Source organism: Corapipo altera, unplaced genomic scaffold (assembly GCF_003945725.1).
Source record: "Corapipo altera isolate COAL_440 unplaced genomic scaffold, ASM394572v1 113, whole genome shotgun sequence".
Taxonomy (NCBI): domain Eukaryota; kingdom Metazoa; phylum Chordata; class Aves; order Passeriformes; family Pipridae; genus Corapipo; species Corapipo altera.
This window is the reverse complement of record NW_020884895.1, coordinates 5,312,375-5,336,020: the sequence shown is the minus strand read 5'-3', so window position 1 is coordinate 5,336,020 and position 23,646 is coordinate 5,312,375. Positions and strand designations below refer to the sequence as shown.

Genomic DNA, 23,646 nt, shown 5'->3' with positions numbered 1-23,646 from the left:
TTCAGTTGCCAGGACATATTGACTTTTTTTTTTTTTCTGTTAGACTGAGCAAGCATTTGAGCAGTGTTCCATTAACCCAGGCCTGGGAGGTGGATTTGGCATAGGATGCTCCTGTTGCTGCCGTATCCAGTGCCTCAAGTCACTGGTGCCGTGCCTCGTTCGATGTGGAGCGGACGGCAGGGCTGTGTGAGACAGTTGTAGGCAAATAGACCCGAGGACTATAAAATGAACACCTAAGTGGTGGGGAAAGCGTGAAAACTAAAAATACCCATTCTGTACCCACAGCCAGATTTGGAGCTTGCAGCAGGCAGATTTTTTCTGTTGTTCCTTACCCCAGCTCCAAGCCATCTCTTCCCAGCAGCTTAGCCAGCCTCACTCAGCCACTGCCCCGATGGTTTGGGATGGTCGCTGATGCTCCTTTTTATGGTCCTCTCAAATGGAGGTGGCAGACAAGCAGTACAGCTCCAACGCTGTTGGCAAGTGCAAGCAAGAGTGCTGACAGGCACTTTTCCAGTACTTTCCCACCTTGCTTTCTAGACCTCTGCAGGTAGATCAACAACAGACTGAAAACACTTGAGTCCTGTTTCCACACAATTCTGAGAGGACAGGGGTATTGGAGAGAGCAGCAGAGGGAGAATTACCCTGCAAAACATCTAAAATGATTACCATTTAATATATGCTATTCTACTAGAGGGACTCACCACTGTGCAATGGGCTGTGCTCTCCCAAGAACATTTTCTTTGAAGTGGATTCTGTAACTATGGAAGGACAGAGATAGGTACCCTCCTGACTGTATCACACTGTGACTCCACTCAACCGCAGCAGACAGTGAAGAGAGGTACAAACTCAAACACAGGCCGAAGAAGCTAAGTTTCGTACAGAGGAGAGGTGTCCTCAAAGAGCAACGTGTTAGGGAATCATTTTGTTTCTTTTCTCTGCAGTGCTGCTGTGCCTTTCATTTAACATTATTGAGAGGTGGAGTTAAATTTACAAGTGGCAAGGACATAAGAAAAGTTGATAATAGCCATGGGCTCAATCTATAGGGATTGATCCTGCCAGTTATTGAGCTGCCTTCCGTTAAACAGCTGAGAGCAATTCTGGGTGTTCAATTCACCCTTCCAGTGTCAGGATTTTTTACACAAACTTCCTCTCTGCCCTCTCCATGACTGTCAGAATATCCATCCATATCACTAAAGACTTAATTTCCTTGTTTACTGTAGCAATCCAACACACTAATCAAGCAGATGCAAACGTTTCCTGAGCAGACAGTCATGGTGACCACAATGTCCCGGGGGGATTTCTGATGAGACTGTGAAGCCAAAGAGGTTTTCCACTCAGTTTTAGAGCTCCCAGAAATGATCTCAAAATGTTAACAAATTCTCCAGACCTGCTAGTCACAGCAGTGCCCGGCAGCCTGCTTTAATTTTCCTGAGTGGGTGAGCTCCATTTCCAGAAGAGCTCACACAAATTCAGGTTGCTGCAATAGTCCCTGAAGAGATGAGATCGTCTTTCAGGAGGACAAAACACTATCACTAGGTATTACACATGATTTTTCCTCCGCCTCAGACCTCTCCAGTCAACATTGCTATCCCCGTAAAGTCTGGTCTTGTCAATCCACCTGAGCTGTTTCAACTTCTCTGACCTGTTACCAATCAATTAACTAATTAAGAGATTTCCTCTCCAGCTAAAAATCAAAAGCTCAGCAATTATTAGTTATTTTAAACAAAACAGCAAAACAGATCTCCTGTAGCCTGTTAAAGCTTCCCTGAGGTTTCAAAGGACCTTCTTTAAAGCTGTCACTCATCAGAGACTGTATTTAATCTTCTCCAAAGCTGTGTGTCCTCCAGCAGCAGCTCACCAGGTGTCATCCCAGTTCACCCACAGCCACATGCACAGTGCTCGGGCTGGAGGAGGATCACAGTCCCCACCAGGACTGGATCTCACACCTTGATCTGAGTTTTAAACCACACATTTACTCCTTGGTACTAAGGAGTGCAATGAACTGCAGCACTGAGGGGGGAAGGCAGGCTGAAGCCACTGCCTTTTGGCCAAGAAGATGGGTCTCTGCTGCATCTGGGTGTTTGCTTCAGGCCCCTCTTTTGTAGCAATCAGTGCAGGGAAATCATGGAAATCAGATGACAGAGAGACAAGAAATGAGTAAAATCCCATGAACAACTGAGACCAGGTATATCTCTGAAAAACACCTCTCTGAGATGAGCACTGGGTAGCTCCAGCCTCAGCAATCTCAGATGATATATGACTGAAGTCTGGTGTGCAAGGTAGCCAGCTAGGAAGGGGAAATCATTTCAGCTCAGGGTTATTTCTATTTTTAACATTTCTGTGTTTATTTCTGCATTTCAAACAAAAATGCAGCACAGACAACTGAACTGCAGGGATAACTGGGGTGGTTTCAGATGCAGGTGAAGCTGCAGGAGGAGACATTTCTTAAGTGGAAAAAGTCAGTCATAAGCAGTGAAATTAAAGCCCTTTTACCCATCTGGTAAATCCCTTTCCAGGCAGTTCTGGGACAATTCAGCAATAGTTATGAACCGCAGATGTGCTTTAGGGAACCTGTGTTCCGTCTGATAATTTTTAGGTCAACTCTTGGAGATTCATATCAGAAAAAGAGTTATTGGCCAAATGTAGCTATTTCCCCCTCCACTTTTTTAGCAATCTTCCTCCTGTCCAAGAAACAGTTGGCAAATAAAGCAGGTACCCTCCTATCCATGGGAGATAGGTTCACCCCGGCAGTTACTGCAGACAACTACATTGTAGCAAGTAGCTAGCAATAATGAATAATTAATGAATAAATAATGTATTTATGTCTCAATACCCCAAGGTCTTTGGGCACCTTCACAGAAAATAATTAAAACAATAGGTTACAAATAAGATGACAAGTCCACAGGCAAGTGAATGTACATAAACCCACAGTAAAAACAGAGAGGACGTGAAAGCGATGCAGGAGCCAAAAAGTTCTTGTGCTTTGTTCTGCAGACTGCACAGTTTCTGATGGTTCACCATGCCCTGTACTGGGATGGGAAGAAGCCAAATCCAAAGGCAAATACCAGCCCTAGCAAGCAGTATTCACGAGCCTTACTGTCACAAAACCACCTAAAGAATGATAGCTAGGCAGGGAAAACACAGGTTTGCAGGCTACGGGGATGCCTGAGTCCATGAGTGCAACCAGTGTTAGATGCAGGTAGTTCCTGGCTGTGTCTCCTGTGAAGGTCTTTTTCATTCAATCCTCCAGCAATTCAAACGGTTTAAGGGGCAAAGAGCAATTCCTGAGTATTGCCAGATTTGTACCTCTTACTTAGACCTGTCCATGTATTACAACTACTAATAGTTGGGCCAGACACCATCATTAGTGGAGAGCAGCCCAGAAGCAGATTATATATACAGACACCTTTGATCTTTGGGGTAGTCAGAGCCATTCACAAGCACAGCCTGAGCTGGGAATTAAGGTGAGCAGCCACTTCTCCCTGCTGTATACAAACACACAAACTGTTTTCAAAACCCTTTCACACCTACTTGAATAGCAGGATCTCATTAGCAAAACACAATAGGCTAAAAGCACGTTTTTCCAAGCAACCCGGTGGAGTCACAAGGAAAGGTTTCCAGCTACCGTTTGAGAAGCCACAGGCATCACATTTGAATAAAAGAATTCACTGATCTGAATGGTTATGAGCAAGCAAAATGACTCTGGGGTTGTTAAGTCTCAGGGAGCAGAAAGGGAAGGTGGTTGTTTGCAATCTGGAACACCTCTGTCCTTCCTGTGCAGATGCTCAGACACCTCCTCCTAGATTTTAATTTCTCTCTTGATGATGCAGTATAAAGGTCCCTGGAGGTTAAAACCTAATATTAAATACTTTCAGTTACTTATAAGCACTGCAAAGCCTATATTTCCCTGCTGGAGAGAAAGAGCATATTTGTCATATATGCCCCTATATCCAACCTGCAGCATTATCAGTTACCATGTAACACTTTCAATTACACAGCAGTTTGGCAGTGCTGCCACTTTACTTCATCTTAAGCATGAGAAGAAATCTCCCATTGACTTAAGCTCGGTGATCCACCTGAAAACTAACCCCACAGCTCTAAAGGCAACTCACCTTGCCACTCATTTAATGGTATTGGGTGAAGTGGCAAAGCCTGCAGATCTAGGGGAGGAGGAGGGAACAGTTTCCTTCAGCAGCGTCCACAGTTAGTTCAGCTTCAGTCAGTCAGGAAATTTCACCTTGCTTTTCATTGCTTACCTCATTCCATTCTCTATTACATTTGTAATTCTCTCAGAGAAGCTCATCATTAGGTTTCTCCATGGTTTCTGAACTGGTCCCCAGGGCTCAATGCAGTGATGGGGAAAGGGTGAACAACCTCATGCATTAACGTAACACTTGTCAACATCAATGCTTCTCCACCTCCTGAGGCAATGGCACTTTTATAGAGGGGAGAGAGCTGTAAGCCTTAAAAAGCTTACAGCCTTCACAGAAAAATCAGGACCCAGTTTCATGTGATCCCACAAAATTAGGAAAGTCCATTTAGAGACACTATAGAGTTGGTGGGAATTGTATGTCACTGCCTCCCATTAGCTTCTTCCTGGATTTAGGGTTAGACCTCTCCTGTCCCTCAGCTGAAGAAACCTCAGGGTGTGTGTCCTTTCCCTCAGTGACACTAAGCATAAGTGGCAGGGCAGGTCACAGAGCAGCCCTTTAGCAAAGAACAGTCACTTTTGGAGATCAGACTGCCTCCCTTCTTCCAGTGAAGCTCAGAGTAATGGGAGCAGTTAAGTTTCTGGGCACTGTTGATTCCTAAAATGATTTTATAAGACACTTCCTGAACATTTAGAGATGACCTATGAAACCAACCCCAGCAGCAGTAAACATCATGGTATGATGGGGAACTGGCTCCCATGCTTTTATTCCCACCTTCCAACTGTTCTGAACACCTATGAGCACTCCAGTTACCTGGGACCTCACCTAAAACACATAGAAGTAATTAGAAGTGCTCCCCCTTAAGTGAAGGCAAACATTCAGTTTCTAGGCTATTATTACCCATGCTCCTTAGCCTTTTGTACTCCAAAATGTCCCATTTTACTGTTTTGGGGAGTTTCTTTCCTAGTTCAGCTCTTGCTGAGGGTCTGAGGTCTCCAGACCATCTTTGCTTTGCTTTGTCAGACACCTGCACTGGCAGCAGGCACAGCAGCAATGCACGGTGTGGGGCACTCTAGAGACTCACCTGTCCTAATTGCTTTGAACTACACCATCCTGTGAGAGGTCATGCAACAACAGCTGGGGCAAGGCTGCCCCTTTTCCGTGCTTTCAGCTGCTGAAGTCACTTTGGTGGCAAGTCAGGGTCAGCCAAGGCTGACCCCCAGGCACTGGTGCTGGTGGAATCATTGGCAGAAGGCAAGGCTCAGCAGGGGAACAGGGACATCCCTCACCTCTGAGGCCACTGGAGGTCTCCTGGCCATCCACATCAATCACCACCAGTGTCCCAACAACCCTTTGTCATCAGGTGAAGTTTGTGGCCAGTCTCAGCTCACCAGCCTGGCTGCTGAACCTTGTCCACAGCTCACTACCAGCAAGGTGGGGATTTAGGTACAAAAGCACAGTCCCAGGAAGGCTGCCATGTCCTTATACTTGCCAAAATGTAAGCTTGGGGTGCAATAAAGCACATGCTGTTGAGTTTAGAGGTTCTCCTTCATTCTTGAATGTTATAATTATTTTTAAATTGTTATTTTATGTCCACTACCTGGAGAATTGGGATCAGTATGTGCTATAGCTCTGAAAGGCGTAAATAATTACTGCTTCAGAGTTGCTCAATCAGGCTGCCTCCAATCAGATTTTTGGTGAGCTTCTTGTTGTTGTTGTTTTAGTGTTGTTGTGCTGTGCTTTGGTTGGGTTTTTTTAACAGTAGATTAAAGGGTTATTTCTGTTGGAAACAGACATCTCGGTAATACTGAAAATGAAATGTCCTAAATCAGAGCCTAGGAATGCATTATTTCACGCACTAGCTACTGAATGATGAATTAATAACAGTATCTCAAATACATCTTCCATCAATATGCTTATTCAGATTCCATCAGCATTTAATTAACATAAATTATATGACATGAGGAGGGTTCAGGCAATCATCAAAAAGAACACTTCTTTTGTAAGCTACTGCAATTCTTGTGATTTCTGCAAGGCAGCAATTTTTATTTTTATTTTCCTCTAGAAATTCATCACAAATCAAATGTTTTCACAGCAAATTTAGAGCTGACTTTTTTCTGATTTTCTGAGGATAGGATATTATATCTTTGGCTTTGTTTCAGGTTTTCTTCTAAGTTTTATGCCAAGGAATAGCAGTTATAGAAAGGAAGTAATGGCAGTATCTAACTGCAGAGGGAAGTTCAGCAGTCTCTATAACCCCACAGTGAGGTGGAGCATCAATAAACTGCACAAGCCATTTTACATTTAAGCATCTAAAGTCAAGAGAAAATAGTTATGAGTGTCCTAAAATGACTGGGTCTGTTTTGTTTTGTTTTGTTTTTTTTTTAATCTCATAACAATACAAAAAGTCTTACTGTTCTGCCTGGGTGCAAGGAAAAGCACGCAGAATCCAGGAATGGGAAAGTGCAGGTACGTGATAGAAATGTCAGCCAGGTGACCAGAACGATGAGGAGGGAAAGAACAGCTGTAGTCCCCCATCGGGCTGAATGGCATCCAAATGCTCATTTGCAAAAAGAAAGGAACTAAGCACAAAAGGCAAGAGAGAAATACAAGGACATACAGTCTCCTGATGTCAGAAATGGGGATATCAATTTTTCTGTGTGCCTTTCTAGGGCTAAGAGAGGGAATTGCCTGCTTTAACCTCCCACAGAGAACTAAAAGATGAGTTAAACCAATAAAAAGTTATTTGTATTAAGTATCACTTGAAAAGCATATTCTGCTGTTGTTTTTGTAGCTCATGCTTTTATTTAAATGTATTATTTTTTGTCCTTAAGTTTTCTTCAGTGAAAAAGTTTATTCCAAAAAGGTGTGACAAACCAAAATATTTTATCCAGACAGACGTGGTTATTCTATAAACTAGGACAAGGGACTGCCAATAAGTGTCCAGCTCCCCAGCCTGTTACTCCAGGAAGGGCCAGTGTACCACCACAGGTGCTGCTCTGCAAGTCAGGGTGGCAGAGCTGCATATGTGCATCTGGAAGCAGCTTTTCCAGAGACTAGAAACAACTGCAGAAGTTTTCTTGTGTGCAATAAAGAGCAGATCCTAGCCCCAAAAATCTTTGGGGAGTTTGTAGTGGGAGGCTGTCTCCTTTGCATCCCACGAAGGAGAAAGAGTGGCAATATAAATAAATGGAGTTAATGTATACTGCAAGTGGTGAGGAGATGAGCCTGCATTCCATTACACTGTTCTAGTCCATATAATCCACTCCAAATTACTTAATAAAAAGCTCACTATCCAATAACCCTCCATGCTATTGTTATGAGTTGCCATAGAGTAACGGCACTAAGTACCCAGCAATCCTGCAGCAAGCAGCTGCTCCTTCTCCAGAGAGTTCACAAGGGACCACATAAGCAAAGGAAAAATAATAAAGCACAAAGTGTCCAAGATTAGGCAGCAAGTCGGTAGCTGAGGCTGGAATAGAACCCACATCCTTCCTGCCCTTGCTGCATGGAGTGGGCTCCACATCACTTAGCTCTGCTTGATGTAAGATGCTGTGCTAAGACTCCAACATTAATAACCATAGTTTCTTTAGGCATCATAAAGGTCCATACAGACTGACAAATAAACCAGCAGGCATGGAACAGTACCTTGAACAAGGCACTTTTTCCCTAGCCTGGCAGAAGATGTGCGTCACCATAAAAAGATCGAAGATACACCCACGTAAAAACGCTATTGTGAAAACCTGGTTTTAAAGCGTGCCTCATTCATACTCACAGTTAAAGTATCTGTGAATGTTTGTGAAGCCTGTCTCAAACTCTGATCAGAGAACAAGTCTCATGTGGGTTTTCCCCATTAAAGCAAATCACTTGCCAACACGTTTAGCCTCAGAACTTGGAAAGGGGAACTGCAGGACCATCATTTTTATATCACCATTCACTTCTATCCCATCCTTTTTCATAGCTAGAATTGAAGGGCTCAAGAACAGTTCTTCAAAAACAGTAACAGTGGCCCTTAATCATCCTCCCACCTAAAGATACTGTTAAAAATGGGAAGATGAAATTATCAACCTTCTGTCATCCACACTGCAGCACATCCCAACTCTATGTTTGCATGACCTACACGTCTTTGGGTATACCTTCACACCACAAAATACTCCCAGGAGCAGAGGGAACAGCACAGACAAGAGATTTGGTGCCACCGAGGCTCTGGTATTTTTACAATAGTGACTGAGATTTTCAGAGGGGAAACGAACTGTTCAAATCTGATTTTAGCTCAGTGTGAATTGGACTCCCAACCTCTTGAGTAATTTTTTTTTAGAACATCCACACCAGAATTAGTAACAAAAGCATTTGCCTTTTTTTATTCCCCCTTTAGTTTTGCATTTTTCATTACACGAGTGTGAAGCAATACTGTACTATGAGAAGCAGTCAGAGCTAGCTGAAACACCACTTCTGCTATAATCCCTCTCTTTCAGTTACTCATTTCCCTTTCTCTTGACATTCTCAAAAGGATTATTAATAACAACTGGGGAGAGAGATATTTTCTGTCTCTTAACTTTGTAACAGGTAAGTTTTCCCTGGAACATATTACTGAGGTTTCTTCTGCAGACATCTCCTGTACCATGCCCCACTCCTCAGGAGCAGTGGTATTTCCAGAAATTAAGTTAGCTCCACTAACTGTGTTATATCCTCCATTCTTGATAAACCACTCTTCATTGCCTTAATGTTCCCATTATGTTTGATGCATTGCATCACTGTTCATTTATTATAGCATTTTAGCTTAGGTTCACATTATATATCACTGGTGGAGCTCTCTGGGATAAAGGGCAATGAATGTTTTAATTGCCTGATAAATTATTAAGGACACTCCTTTAATTGGGTAATGTGGTGTTTACATCTTTGAAGCAAACACTTATGGAATCTGTATGGGTGCAGATTTTTGCTAAACACACAGCTACCAGCCGCTATCTCCCTTTGAGAATAATAGTTTTATCAGGCTATTAAAACAAACACCACACAGGATAGAGTGTACCAGATGCCAGGCAAGATCAGCAGCTGGAACAAAGAGACGAGCCTCCATCAAAGTCAAAGGAGGTACATTGACTTACATCAGCCAAGGGATTGGTCTTCTGCAACCAATGGATTTCGCTCAAAGCAAGGCAAAATAGCAAAAGACCTACATTTTCCACTACTTTAGCTAACCTAGTTCATCTAAACTGAAATGGGTCACGGTGTACCCACACAAGGAGTTCAGCAGCAAACCTGAGTTCAGAGGGAGCACAGGGAAAATGCAGCTGGGGACAGCAAATGCGTGATGCACTAAACAGAACCTGGTGTGGCAGAAACCTGGTCTTCTGGCTGCTCTTGCAATGTAGGTCAAAAATAAAACATCCTCTGGAAGGACACAGCCTAAGCAGCCCCTTACAGCCCATAGGGAAAAGATGGGGCAGTACAGCTGGGAGGAAACACAGTCCTGCCTGGAACCTCACTGCTCCCAGCTTTCTCCTCTGTTCATCTTGGTACTTTGAAAGTGGGATTTCTTGAAATTTTGCATCATCACTTCTTTCCTGAGCTGTGTGAATGCAAAAGTATTTGTTGTATTCTTTCCAGCCAGATACTATGCTTCTTGCTTATTAAAATAGAGAGGAGGGAGCAGATTGTCTAGGATGAAGCTTTGTGTTGCTTAGAAGTATTGAAGAAATGGGCTTTTTAGGATAAGTTAACATTTCAAAGGTGTTTCATATCTATTTGTTATCAGCTTTTGGTAATGCAGTGAGACTGAGCTCAGCCCCTGCATGCAAAATACCACTGAAATGAATTTTACCTTATCTCACTGACTTGACCCCTGCATGCCAAGCTATGCACAGGTAAAAGGTAAAGAGGTTCAAAGCCTACAGAGGACAGAGCCACTCATTTCTGTAACTTTGCAGTGGCTCCATTTACAGCTGGTTTTGGAGCAGACTCCCTGGGATTTAGGGCAGTCCATCCTGAGACCGCTGGGGCTAAGTGGCAAGCAGTGGGCAGGAACATGGGGAAGGTAAAGACAGGGGAACTGAAACCATATTATTGCCTGTTTTAGCAATTTGGGCACAGATATCCACTGTTTTCATTAGAGGGGCTTGGCACTGGCAGACAGCCACAGCAAAGGGCAGGTGTGGTTGCAGCTAAATGAGATTAGCTGGAACATGAGCAGCAATATCACTGAGCAGATGCAATGGGGATCCTCTTCTGTAAACCTCTGGTGCACTTTATGACCTCTTTCTCCTCCCCCCCCCCCCCCCCCCCAATTTTTTTTTTTTTCCACCAAAATTGCAGAACTTAGGGCCACCTGACTTTCACTTTATTTAAGGGTTTATTCTCTTTCCTCTACAGCCACAGAGGACAACAAAGCAGTTTGGTAAGAAAATATATATACACACACACATACACATTTACATGCACATCTTATGTATCTAGACACATTACTTTCCTAAGATGAGACTTTAGTGTCTTTACCTGTCAAGAGGCCACCATGTTTTGTTGGGGTAGCAATCCAGCCCATTGGATGTCATGCCACACGACCCTGTTGCACAGCAATAGCTGGGTTTGACCCCCATTTCCTGCAGCATTTGGGCAAAAACACAGTTCAGGCTAGTGGATAAAAGAGCCTTCTACCCCTTCAAGGGCTGCTGAGGAAAATGCAGTCACAAACCTACTGCTAACTGTCAGTGAATCTCAATAACAAAGTCGAATTAGGTGAAATCCCAGCTGATACATCCTTACAAAAGCTGAGACTGAACCAGTACATCCAGAAAAAACATCTAATTCAATGCTCAGATCTTAAGAAAATCAATCCCTGTGAACATGCACCCAAATGAAAACAAGTGTAGATGGAGAAATTCCTCAGGTTAATGTTTCCAAACAGATCAATGCACAAACTCCTGTGGATTGATTTCCTGGAGCTCTAACTCCACATTTGTTCTTCAGGACAATCCTAATCAGCCATGGATCTACGAAACCAGGGAGTGGAGCTATTACAGTTTCTTGCCCCTCCTTCTCCAATTCTTCTTCCTACTCTCCCCAGACTCTAGCTGCTTGGGCACCTGCTCCAGGAAAGCCCAGGACAGCCTTCCCTGTTCCCTCTTCATCTCATCCTCCACCACAGAGCAGTTCTCGCAGTCATTCCAGAGGTTTCTACCTCAGCTAAATGCTTTTCTGCTGGAACTTGCAGGGTAGGGCTTGCAGCAAGAAAAAGGCCAGTATAATCAAGAGGCTGGGCAGGAATAAGGGCCAAAAAAGCTGCCAGAGAGGGGTCAGTCAAGTCTAGATATGTAGAAAAGAATCCCTTTCCCTACCCAGCTGTGGAGTAGGAATTTGGCCTTTCTCCCAGCAGCTCTTTGCAAATTTAACAGGAGCCACTTCCAACTTCAGCACCAAAACCTCTGCATTTTATCCTGCTTTTGAATGACCATATGCAACTCCCAAATCTTTTGACCTGCTTTTATTTTATGCTCTGTAGGTCTACTGTTCTCATTTTCCCATTAGTTTATCATCATCCTCTCCTAGTTAGCACTTTGTCATAAAAAATATAGCAAGAGCAAAGCAACTGCCCTGTTTATCTGTGAAGGAGATCCTACACAATAAAGTACATACAGCACTGCACCCTCAGTGCTGGGATCAAATTTAGAGGACCAGGGTCATAATGATACAAAGGTCTTGTTGGGAACATGAGGCTCTCTGGGACTCAGGGTCACTCCCTGGGGGATAAAGTGGACAGTGGAGGAAAGGACTTGTCTTCCTGGAGAAACATTTGAAATGGAAATCCACCTTCAAAGAAAAGGATCCCATTGTGTTTTCCAGACTCCACCACAGCCCTTCTTGGTAGCTTCCTCACCTGGCTGCAGCCTCAGTGATGTGTCACACAGTTGTACTGACATAAAGACAAGAAAGAGTGCACATAAAACCTGTTCTGAGTCATAAGTGCTCTTGAATGCTATAGGCTGACAATAATGCAGGCTAAAGATAATACAGAGTTTAGCTTGCAGTGCTCTACAAACTATTACAAACAGGCAGTGGGAAAGGTGTTCTTAGTTTCTTCGCTCTACCTTCAGGCGTTTCTTATCTGTCTTTGCTGGGGTGACCATCTATCACATCTGGTTGCAATATCCCAGAGAAAACAGGCATGTTGCATCTGATCATGCTGCTTTATCTCTACCAGTGTTTTAGAAGCCCTTCCCACTTCAGTTATGCTAATCTGAAAATTTATTTCTAAGCAAGTTGTCTCAGCAGAGGGGCTGGGTGCTGCCTGGCAGAGGCCAAGTCCAGTGTAATCAAACATGCTGCTTTGATATTTCAGGTACTGATTTCAAAGAGTGCAGAGGCAAAGCAAAATTCAAGCTTTCAGGAAAGTTTTTAGAGGAGACAATACATTTACAGCAGGGGAGGTGGGAAGTGCCCCATGTTGTGCAGAGGGGAAAGCATACCAAAACTTCTCCTACTAGGACCAAAGCTGCCTACAAATCTGCCCACCTCTCCTTGAAGGCCAGAGGAGCTTAAATGGCTTTTGGCTGTATCTGACCTTCACAGCCCCATAGCTGTGGGTGGCAACACCCTGCTTCCTCCTGAGCCCAGCAACTCGGGTATGGGGGTGGTGTATCTGAGCTCTTGCTCTCTGCCTGCTCCTGCACTGGCAGCTCCAGCCACAGCAGGAACTCAGAGGCGAAGAAAATGACTTATTTCCACAACTACATCGCTTTTAATGTAGCATTAAGGTTCCCCACAACAGAGGGTCAGAGAGGGTGGATGGACACTCTGGCACCAGGGGACCAGGGCAGTGTCAGTGGGCAAAGGCTGCGGAGCAGGGCAGGATGGAGCCCTGCAACATGCACCCAGAAACACACTCTCACAACAAGGCTAAATGACTCCACTTGCTGCAGTTGAGTAATTTGGTGCATCATGTTTCAGCAATAAAAGTAAGAACACTGTAGGAAACAACCTTAGCTACCCATATTGAAACTGCAAGCATTGGAGCACTCAGGCTCTACTTCCTTGGCATCAAAGCTGCTCTGTCAGGAAGAGCAATCCAGTTGTGTGCCAAAACATCACACCTCTGCTGCAAAACCCAGCAGGGATTCCCTGGTGTAGTCTCTTCCTATGGCCAACCCAGCTGTGTGCTCTCTCATCTCATGGTCCAGGTTGGGCACTGGCAGAAGCAGCACCCAATTTCAGAGATCAGCATTTCCATCTGTTGAGAATCTAATCTCTCTCGTAGGAATGGAGAGATAATGGAGTTTCCAGTCTGATGGACAAAGCAGGTCAGAGAGGAAAACTTTAGTTGCAGTTGATCCGAAAAGGACATTTTCCATTTAAATAATAAAATCCACATTTCATTTCAAGTCTATTTTAAATATTTTAAAATACAGCTATTTTTTAAATTAAGGGACATTTTAAAACTAGAAAATTATTTTGAAACAGAGTCCAAGAGTTTAACTTTGAAAGTACTGAAACAGTATTTTGTGAGCTTTAAAACAATGAGCGTGACAGTTTCAGAAGCTCTCCTCCTTTCTTCAGCCATAACCATCACTCTGACTTAGGACATTATTGTGAAAAGTTTGAGCACTTTGAAGCAAAAAAATTCCACTGAGGTCATTCAGCCCTACTGCTGGAGATGTCAAATGGAATTGTACTTTGCCTAGACCTGCACATCCACACGATGTGAGGGAGCTCTCACAAGGTAACAAATCACTTTGTTGTGGACCAAGAGGATAATTTTGCAACAAACAATCCTTGGCTGGTCAACTTACCTTTGACTGCAACTATTTTTTTTTTTTTGTCATTTGGATGTACGTCCTAAGAGAAAGACGCCTCCCACCATGCTCCTAGTAAGAACCGACAAGGAAAACCAGGAAGGGGGATATCAGCTTGTTCAGAATCCAGCCCTTTGTGCAGAGCTGTGGGACCTGCCAGTCTGCAACTCCAGCCCCATCGCACACCAGCTCCCATGCAAATACTTTGACTGTGTGAGCCATGGAGACAATTAGGCTAAATCATGTAAAGACCAGAGTTTGGGCATCACCCAGGATGCTGCTTTTTCTGCTACATTCAAATTATCTAACTGCAGCAATGGAAGTTTGTAACAGTCTTGATGATGTCTCCAGGAATAATTTCAGCAGTGAGTTGACTCAGCAGCATCACCATCCTCCCTGTGACAGTGGTGGGGCTGGAGCAGGCGCAGGTTGCACTGCTCCATGCTTTAGGGGACTCAGAGGGAGCTGGCATACCTTGGCAGTGAGGCTGCCAGAGCAGGCATTGAGTTGGGCATACCAAATATCTGCAAGGAAGAAGGGCTGCTGGACCAGCAGAGAAGAGCCTTCGGGAAGTATTAATGACAACCTCTGCAGCCTGTTGCCCATCCTTCCCGCCTCTGCACTTCTTCACAGGAAAACATATATAGAAGGGTTGACAGCAGAAGTGTGTCATCCACACTGTCTGTAGGGATTAGAAAACTGGTATGAATTATCTTTTTCATTAATTACTTGATCCTACCTAATCCCCAGTAGATGATGTTGACCTCGATAGACCAAATCTAGGTTTCTTAGCCTACAGAACCCCTTTACACTGTTTTCTAGCTCCCATTGTAGAGCTACTTTCTAGCTCTGTTACATCCTGGATTGCTTTCACTATGGCTCAGCAGATCCATGGCGTATCCACTGCAAGCCTTACCAGCTGCTCTGGGCAAACCCAAGCCCTTCTGCACCACGCAGTGAACCGAGCGTGTCTGTTGTACTGCCCAAAAGTATTGTAAATGCTCCAGAAGGGACAAAGAAATGTTTGAGAGGTCTGCCACCCTGGAAATTCAAGGAGATTTACATCCCCCTGCATGTAAAATTTTTATAGAGCCCAGAGCTGTTGGATGTCCCAGGCCAAGCTAATACTAAAAGAAGAGCATGAAACTGCAGCATAAAGTAGGCAGCACTGTGGATGATCCCAGGCTGGTTCTGAGGGATATCAGTACTATGGCATATACAAATTGATTTTTCAGACTGAGCTTAGCGGCTACTTATCTCCAATAGCAAAATTACATTCAATTAGATTTGCTAAATAATTCATGGCAGTATATTTGATGTGGTAGGAAGTTCCAGCAGTCAGTGTTTCACATTATTGCCATGACAGTAGCTTGGATTATTTCTTGCACGAAGACATCTCTCATTGTTTACACCATCCACACCCAGATTCTTCAAAGGCTTGAAGCCTCATTGTCTCCTCTTACCTAAGGCTGCACTTGACGGGAGAAAAGTCATCTGCAGCCCTAAGGAGAAGGACTTGGGGGTGTTGATTGCCAAGAAGATGCACATGATCTGGCATCATGCAGGATTCTTCCCCTCTTGTGAGACCCCACCTGGAGCACTGCATTGAGCTCTGGGGTCCCCAAAATAAAGGATCTGCTGGACTGAGTCAAGAGGAGGCCACAAAGATACTCCAAGGGCTGGAACACCTCTGCCATGGAGACAAGCTGAGAGAGCTGGGGTTGTTCAGCCTGGAGAAGGGAAGGCTCTGGGGAGACCTTAGAGCCCCTTCCAGTAGCTAAAGGGGGCTACAAGGAAGCCAGAGAGGTACTTTCGACAGGTGCATGGAGAGATGGGACACGGGGGAATAGCTTTTAAATGGAAGAGGATAGGTTTAGGTTGGATATTAGGAAGAAATACTTCACTGTGAGGGTGCTGAGGCCCTGGCACAGGTTGCCCAGAGAAGCTGTGCCTGTCCCATTCCTAGAAATGTTCAAGGCCAGGTTGGATGGGGCTTAGAGCAACCTGGTCTAGTGGAAAGTGTCCTTGCCCATGGCAGGGGGGGTTGGAAGTAGGTGATCTTTAAGATCCCTTCCAAAACAAACCATTCTATGATTCTATGAAAAAGAATTGTTGCCATTGGGGTTTTTAGTTTAAAGCAATTTAATCCATGGAAGCTGGATTTACTGCTGGATTTTTCTTCAGTAATGAAACACTTTTGAGGCTCTGCAAATCTTTTGTAATTAAGTGATGCAGAACCACTGCTTAGTCATGCAAACAAAATGAGAGTTAACTGAAAAGCTTTCTGGGACCATGAACATTCTGCCAAAACTCAAAGCAAAAGATTTCTATTGTCAATCAAAAGGCACAAACACTTCAAAACTGTCTGTTGTGCATGTGCATTGTTGAGAGAAGGGCAAACGAGACAGAGTAAATATTTTCTGCAGCCTGTGAGATACCCAGGGTATCAAATATTGCTGGAAGGACACAAATAGTTTTTTTAAGAAACCTATGAACAGATACATAGCATTACTACTGGAACCTGAGGGAGGAAAGCAATTTTCCTTCAGTCACTGAAACGTCCTAACCTTTACCAAATCCATTCTTTTACACTGTCCTACACAAGACCAAAGCAGACTTTCAAAGAACAAGACTTTGGCAAGAAAACTACAAAATTCACTCTGTTCTGCTTTGTAGTCTGAATTATGTTTTCTCCCAGGGCAAACCCACTATGACTCCACTGAAGCCTGGGGAGCAGTCCCAGGCTTGGCCCAAGACAGTCAAAAGCAAGCTGGCTCCTGGTCTCAGTGACTTTCTGCTTTGGCATTTGAAAGCTTTCACATTAATTGCTCCTTATAAGACACGTATTAATACACAGGGAATCTAGAAATAGTGGCTGGAGCATATGTTGCATTGGAAACTAAGAGCCTGCAATTGTGCCTCCTACTAATTGGATCATTTGTTTATTTGTGCCATTGTGATTTACACCCTCCCCCACATAGGAGTGTAACTAAAGTCTCCTGGAAATTTGTAGTCACAGCAAAGCCACTAACTCCAGTCCTGCAGGACAGTATATTCCTCTAATGGTTTTACATCATCTCTCAAACACAGCCTGGCTCCATCTCTGCTCCCCAAGAATAAGTAAATATGTGGTAACTCCTACCTAGCTCCACTTTCTCCTCTGGAAATACCAGGTGCTAGACCAGCAGTGCTGGCCTTGAGCTCAGAGCACCCACAGCATTGCAAAGTCAGACTTCCAAGGCACCACAGACTCACTCTTAGAAACCCAAAACAGGCACAGAGGAGGAGAGGAGACCCACACACTTTGCACATGTAGTACTTTCCTCTTTGAACTGAACCATGTTGTAAACATGGTCTAGCAGGTTGTATATAAAATTTGATCTCTCTATAACCATAATCTTAGAGATTACTAGAGCCTCTTCCATTGCTGAGGGATCAAAGATGAATAGCTATTTTAGCCTGTGCTTCCACAGCAACTTTTACAACATTAGATATAATGACCAGGTGCTCAGCTGGTATAAACTGCTGCAACTTTATTTTCTCCTCTACCAATAACAGCCAGTTCATATCATCCAAGGACTTCTTGCAAGGTCAGTATTAGATAAATCTGGTACAGGTCTCACTGAACTATCTAGCATTTATTCATTTTTTTGGTTTTTGCCAAGATCTCCACAGATGCTAAACAACTCATTAAGATACTGTCTCTGCTGCAGACACTTGTGTTTGTTGACATGTAAGAACAGCAACAGATATTTTAAAAGAAGAAATATAAAAAACCCCTCCCACCACTTGCTAGAGTGCAGCTGACACAGTGGGACTAAGTGTGGGATCCACTGGTTCCACACAGCACGTGGCAAGGAAGGAGCACAACCACTAGTCCCAGGTACCAGACAGAGGCCAGCTGTTTCCAAATTCCCTGCTTGTCCCCATTTGCAGGGTATGTGCCCTGCATTACACTGTGACCAGGGAAACAAGGTTCATTTTCCTCATGATAGCAAGCAAACATCAGTGTGGACTCACAGCCTCAGGCTGTGGGTGTCTCCATGAGACAGACTGTGATGCTCAAGAGATACACAACTGGTTGGGGGTGGCTCAACAGGCAGCATCATCCCCTGTAATGAATGAACCTGCTGTACTCTGCACAAAAAATACAGAGCAGGGCTTATCGCTTGGGCTTCAGTTCAGTCCAGAGCTGCAACTAGCTGTGAAAGCCAGAGAGGAAGTGCAATTCAAAAGCTTTTGAAAGGCAAAGATATAAAACAAATCATGTAGGTGCTCTAAGAACAAAGTGTTACCTCAGTCTCTGATAATGCAGCCAGGTAACTGCAGCAGGGATCACATCCTGCAATGAAAGCAGGCAGCATCTATCATAAGAGTCTGAACAGCAGAGGTTAAGAGATTTATTGTGGGAGCCTCTCTTGCATTATAAAAAATTTGGGGAATTAGTCAGAGAGATTGGCAAAAGACAGGAAAGGCTGGAGAACACTTGAGCATGATGCCAAAACCCACGAGCCACTGAATGGCTCTGCTCTTTCACAAGCTAAATGGCTATTCACACCATTAGGACCAAGAGTGACAGCACTGACAAGATTTATCACAGAAATCTACTCTGGACTCAATGAAGAATTGCCCCAGTAAAAACCTGCCAGCTCTGCTGACGCATATTATCTTTATTAGAAAAACCTCTCTGATAACCAAATTCATTAGGAATTTTAGCAATTCATTTCCTCATAAAAACTTCTGTGTATGAATTCAGCACAGACATGCAAAGAGGAGCTGTGGAAAGACAGCATTATACCAACTCAGGGCTGTATTAGTCAGTGAGTGTAGCAAAGAAGAAGGTTTAAAGTAGTTATTTTTCTGCGAAGCACATTTATAAGTGAGATGGTATATTACTAAAGAGCTTGTACTGCTGCTGGAATTTGTATTTAGCCCCTCCCATAGGCCCAGTAAGTCAGATGCAATGTGGGGACAGTGATGCCATTGCCCTCAGAGTGTGGTAATTAGTGTTCTTCCTTGTTCATTTTTCTTGACCAAAATCTGCACATATTCCAAATCGGGCACAAAAACAAAAGCAAGAACTGACAAGTCAGTGAAGCAGGATGGAGCATGATCCAATATCCCTCCCTCTGAGTTTTCCCACCAAAGCTGTTGGGTCAGGAGATGGCAGGCTTGGCTATGACAATGAGTGCCATCTCCCTGCCAAGCCTTGGTGAGCAAGGATGGGAAACTGCAATAATTGTCACCTCCATTTTCTTTCCAATGTGACACTGCAGACATATGAAAGGAGCAGTTTGCCCTGGTTGCCCTCCCGGGGCAGAACAGCCAGATGCAGCTCCTGGTACATCCCTGGTGCACAAGACTTCAAAGTGCCTCCACATTCCCAAAGCCTATCCAAAATTTGGCTTTGTGATTGCTGCTTTGCACAAGCACTGGGTGAGCTCCAACCTGGAGCAAAGCAGGGCTGGAAAATAAGCAGTAAAGAGGTGACTCTTGTTAGGGTGCAGGATTCCCCAGCTGCATCTATCCCAGCCAGCAAAGCTGCTCCTCTAGCTCAGGCACACCTGATACCTGCAGTGAGGTGTCAGAGATGGCCATGGGGACAAGGTGAACCCCCTCTAGCACACCCCTCCACTCTGTGAGGCTGTCCTATCCCCAGGCTGTCCTTAGACACTGTGTATTTATGATCTGGGCCACGGCAAGAGCTTTTGGGAATGCTATCCCAAGCATGCAAAGTGAAGCACTGGTTTCCACAGCTGCACATTCAGCAGCCTCATAACAGCAAATATTTAGAGTTCATACACAAGTTCAGGGGTATTCCCTGGTGTCACAAGATGAAGCTTTTAGCAGCAAGGTCACTCAGAAATTCCCAAGTTTGCCATGCAACATCACCCTGTTCTCACACAGCCTGACAGGGCTCTCACGAAAGGAAGCACCATCTCTTGTTTATATCTGTGTGCATTTATGAAGTTCTCAGCTCTCTGTATACTCAAAAGGTCACACCATGCTTTAAAGGGTCAGGAGTAGGGAGTGCAACAGCCTTAGACTTCTGACAGCAAGTCACTCCCAACCCTAAGCCCTTCCTTTCTCTCAGACAGGGCTGAGGAGGAAAACATGCATAAAACAGCAGCAAGGTATGGTGAAATAAAAATTAGCATTTCAGGCCGATAAATCCATCCCTTTAACCTGTGAAGAAATGGGTTTAACCCTGCAATGGTATTAAGACAAATCTCACAGTATAGGCAAACGGTGACTTGATTTTAGTAACGTATTTTTATCCCTAGATGGCCAGTTTTGCTAGATGGCATGTGTAATCCTCCAGAGAGACAAAGACCAGCAAAACTTGCAGCATGTTATTATTACAATGGACAGGGGAGGAGAATCACCATACAGAAACCAGGAGTCCATCCCATGCAAAGGGACAGAAAGGGTCTCAGACATAGCAAGTGTCACAGTGCATTTAACTAAAACTCTGCTGGAAGAGGAGGAATAAGGGCTGACAGACCTGTTTTCCTAATAAAAAGTTCATCATGGTCTCTGTGGAAATGGGTTGTCCTTCCCTGTGCTGACTAGCAAATACGAAGAGACCAGGTGAGCGGATGGACTGGAATCCCAATTACATGGCGCCAGGTTGGATAACAAAGGTGCTGCATCCAGCTTTCCTACAACACTTCAAACCCCTTCAGGGCCAGATCTAAACAAAAGGCTAAAATGCAAATCTCACTTCTTGCTAGCTAGAAAAGAGAATTTTCCACAACAGCCTCTGAAAGATTAGGCATGTTATTATTAACGCTGTGCAAGAAGTGGACATTAATTAATGCTGAATTACAAAGAAATTCCAGTAGTATCACATATTTCACTCCTGCTGTTGCAGCAATGAACTCATTATGAATAAAGAAATTAAAAACATATATCAGAAGGCAAAATTAATGATCTTCCGCTGATTATTAACTGTGAGCAACATATACCACTAGGCTAGAATGAAAGAGGAGGAACGTATCTCAGCATTTGTTATAGGATAAGATCACAGCCCAAAGCACATCCTTTGCTGCGAATGAAGTGTTTATCAAGTGACTTCAAAGATACTCACTGTGACCTTGAGCAAAACACTTAATATCTGCCAACCAATAGGGTTTTTATCTACAAAACAGTAACAGCAGCACTTACCTCCTGCAAATTCAAAGTTTCGGGTGTGGGGACCAGGTTGCTGCTCCATCCTTGCACATGGATACTACAACAGTTGGGGGCACCCTTCAGAGACTTTCAGCCACAGCAAGGGGACCGTGAAATCACATCTTAGGGTAGCATGGGTGGGTATTTAGGAGCAGCCTAAATAAATTTAGGACCAACCTCCTTGAGGACGAGCTGGGGGAACCAGAGACACCTGGCAGCACTAAGAAGCCCAGCAAGAGGTGGTCAGAGTCAATCAAGGGAAAATTGGGGTCAAAGGAAGAGCCAGAGGTGAGACAAAAACAGCTGAATGGGATGAAGCAGATCAAGCAGTATAGGATCAGTCAATCAAAATAGTGTTTGTGCTGCCAGGAGGGAGGTGAGGCTTTTTTTGCAAACGTGTGGGATTGCACAATCATCCTTAAAGACAAGCGCCAAAGCCACAGCTGCAGTAAGTCAGTGATGCTCCAAGGACACCTGAGAGTGGCTCAGCTCCATGAGCAGACCTGGCCCAGGGACATCAGCTCTGTTCTTCAACATTTGCCTGCTCCCAGGACATCTGTCACCCTGCAAATTAACCCAGGCTGACACTCATCCAGGCGCGTCCGCAGGTGCAGTGAACCTTCCCTGCAAGTTCCCATCTCAGATATTTATTTCAGTACTTCTTGCTTTCATATCTTTACTATTTTTACTACTTCCATTAGTCTTTTTGTCTTGAACTGTTTTCTTTCACATCATTTCCATCACTGCTCTGCCCGTAACCAATACATGTGTCAGTGACTGAAAAATTCCATGAAGTTTAACTAAATCAATGTTTTCTGGTAAATAATAGCAGCACGCCCCCCTGTTTAAAAAAAATTGTGAGAGATTTATTAATGTAGCATCAGATGAATTTCTGTTTTATATAATTATGCATTGAATTTAAAAAAGACACATCATTAAGGCAATCTTTAGAGTCATAATAGACAATCTGTAAGAAAGAACAAAGGAAAATAATGTTAATAAAACATTATGCCCTAAGCAAGAAATACGCTTCATGTATCATACATGAGTAAAGATAGTTATTTGATGTAAAATGGAGTTGTGACCTTGCTGCAGAAGCGTTCATTACCTAAAACCGCAACAAGCAAATTAATGGATTTTGGAATGGTGCAAATAACAGTAATAATAATAGTCATTTTGGTTCCTGGCATTTGCTTGCTGACAGACAGATTTAGCAGCAAGTGGTTTGTGTTATTTTTTTATGAGAGGGGTTGCAAATAGAATTCCACATAACCTTAAAGGCATTACAGAAGCATGTGTCTAGTGCAAGAGTATTACACATGAGTAATCAAGGTTTTGCAAATGCTTCTAAGCCAAGGACTGGAAGCCCAGAAACAAAACACTGGCTAACAAAGGCATATGTGCTTTATTGCACGGACACATAGGTGCGTGGTACTATACAATATTCTGGTGTTTGAATCTCATATGGTTACTATGGAAATTACCCATGTGGTTTCATATGCATTGTGCACGTGATAAACTGTTGTGTGATAATTAGTCTGTCATGCTGTTTAAGGAAACTGTGGCACTACTGGAAAGTGTAGAATTGTCAGGTTTGGACATTGTCTTCTCTGCAGAAAGTCTCTCCCTTGCTAAGTGATAAGAGTTGTCTGAATTACCTCCTCCCATAAGTCCCAGTTCATTTCTGGCCCTTCTGGGCTGGACTGGACCTGCCGAAGCCCTGCTTTCAACCATGGCACCACCTCAAGTTATCAGCAGCAAATTCTGTCTTTGGCAGCTGATGGAGAAGGTTTACCCTTCCCAACCCCTCAGCCAGCCTGTCTGCAGGGCAGCAGGAGCGGGCCACAAGAATAATGTGTTATTCCAAGCAAAAATTTACTGCAAGAGTAACTGCTGCTCCTGAAGGGGTTGGACAGACAGGGAGAAGCTGATGGTGTCACAGTGATAGAGAGAGCACTGAAGTGCAGTGCCCCAGCTGAACGATGTGCTGCCAAAATTTAAGAAAGGGAGCAGAAAACACTGCACAGGGGGTTTTACCTCATTAAACCTCACAAAACCCAAACTGAACCCTAGGAGCATCTTGCGAGGGAGCAAGTATTCTGTGTGGAGCTGGCAGGATTGCTGTTGTTTTTCAACAAAGATCACAAATAGGTTTCTAAAACACTTTGATGTGCTTAAAATGGTGAAGTTACTAGGCAAGTAGGTACAATAAAAGAAACATCTCTGCAAATGGAAAACCCCCAGGCATATACGCCTTCCAAATGCTATTGAAATTTTAAACCCTGATAATTGCTTTGTAATGTAAGCAATTGCATTAAGAGCATGAACACTACAGCCCATGAGTCACCACCTTCAGCTCTGCCTTCCATAGTTTCCCTCGAAGTACCATCTGACTGCAATAGGCTTAAATCTAACTCATGGTACAGCTGATGGCACATCGTAAAGTGAGTTCTTTTAATGGACAAACCTGGTTTCTCTGTAGTTCTCTGTTCAAGACTGGCAGTGTGAGGAAGCCCTGTGATGTGGGGCAGCGCTGG

The 23,646-nt window shown here is 43.9% G+C and overlaps 1 protein-coding gene across 3 annotated transcripts in view; it reads left to right on the top strand.

Moving 5' to 3' along the window:
- KCNMB2 (potassium calcium-activated channel subfamily M regulatory beta subunit 2) overlaps positions 1–23,646 on the top strand; it is a 145,712-nt gene that overhangs the window by 66,002 nt on the left and 56,064 nt on the right. The window lies entirely within an intron of this gene.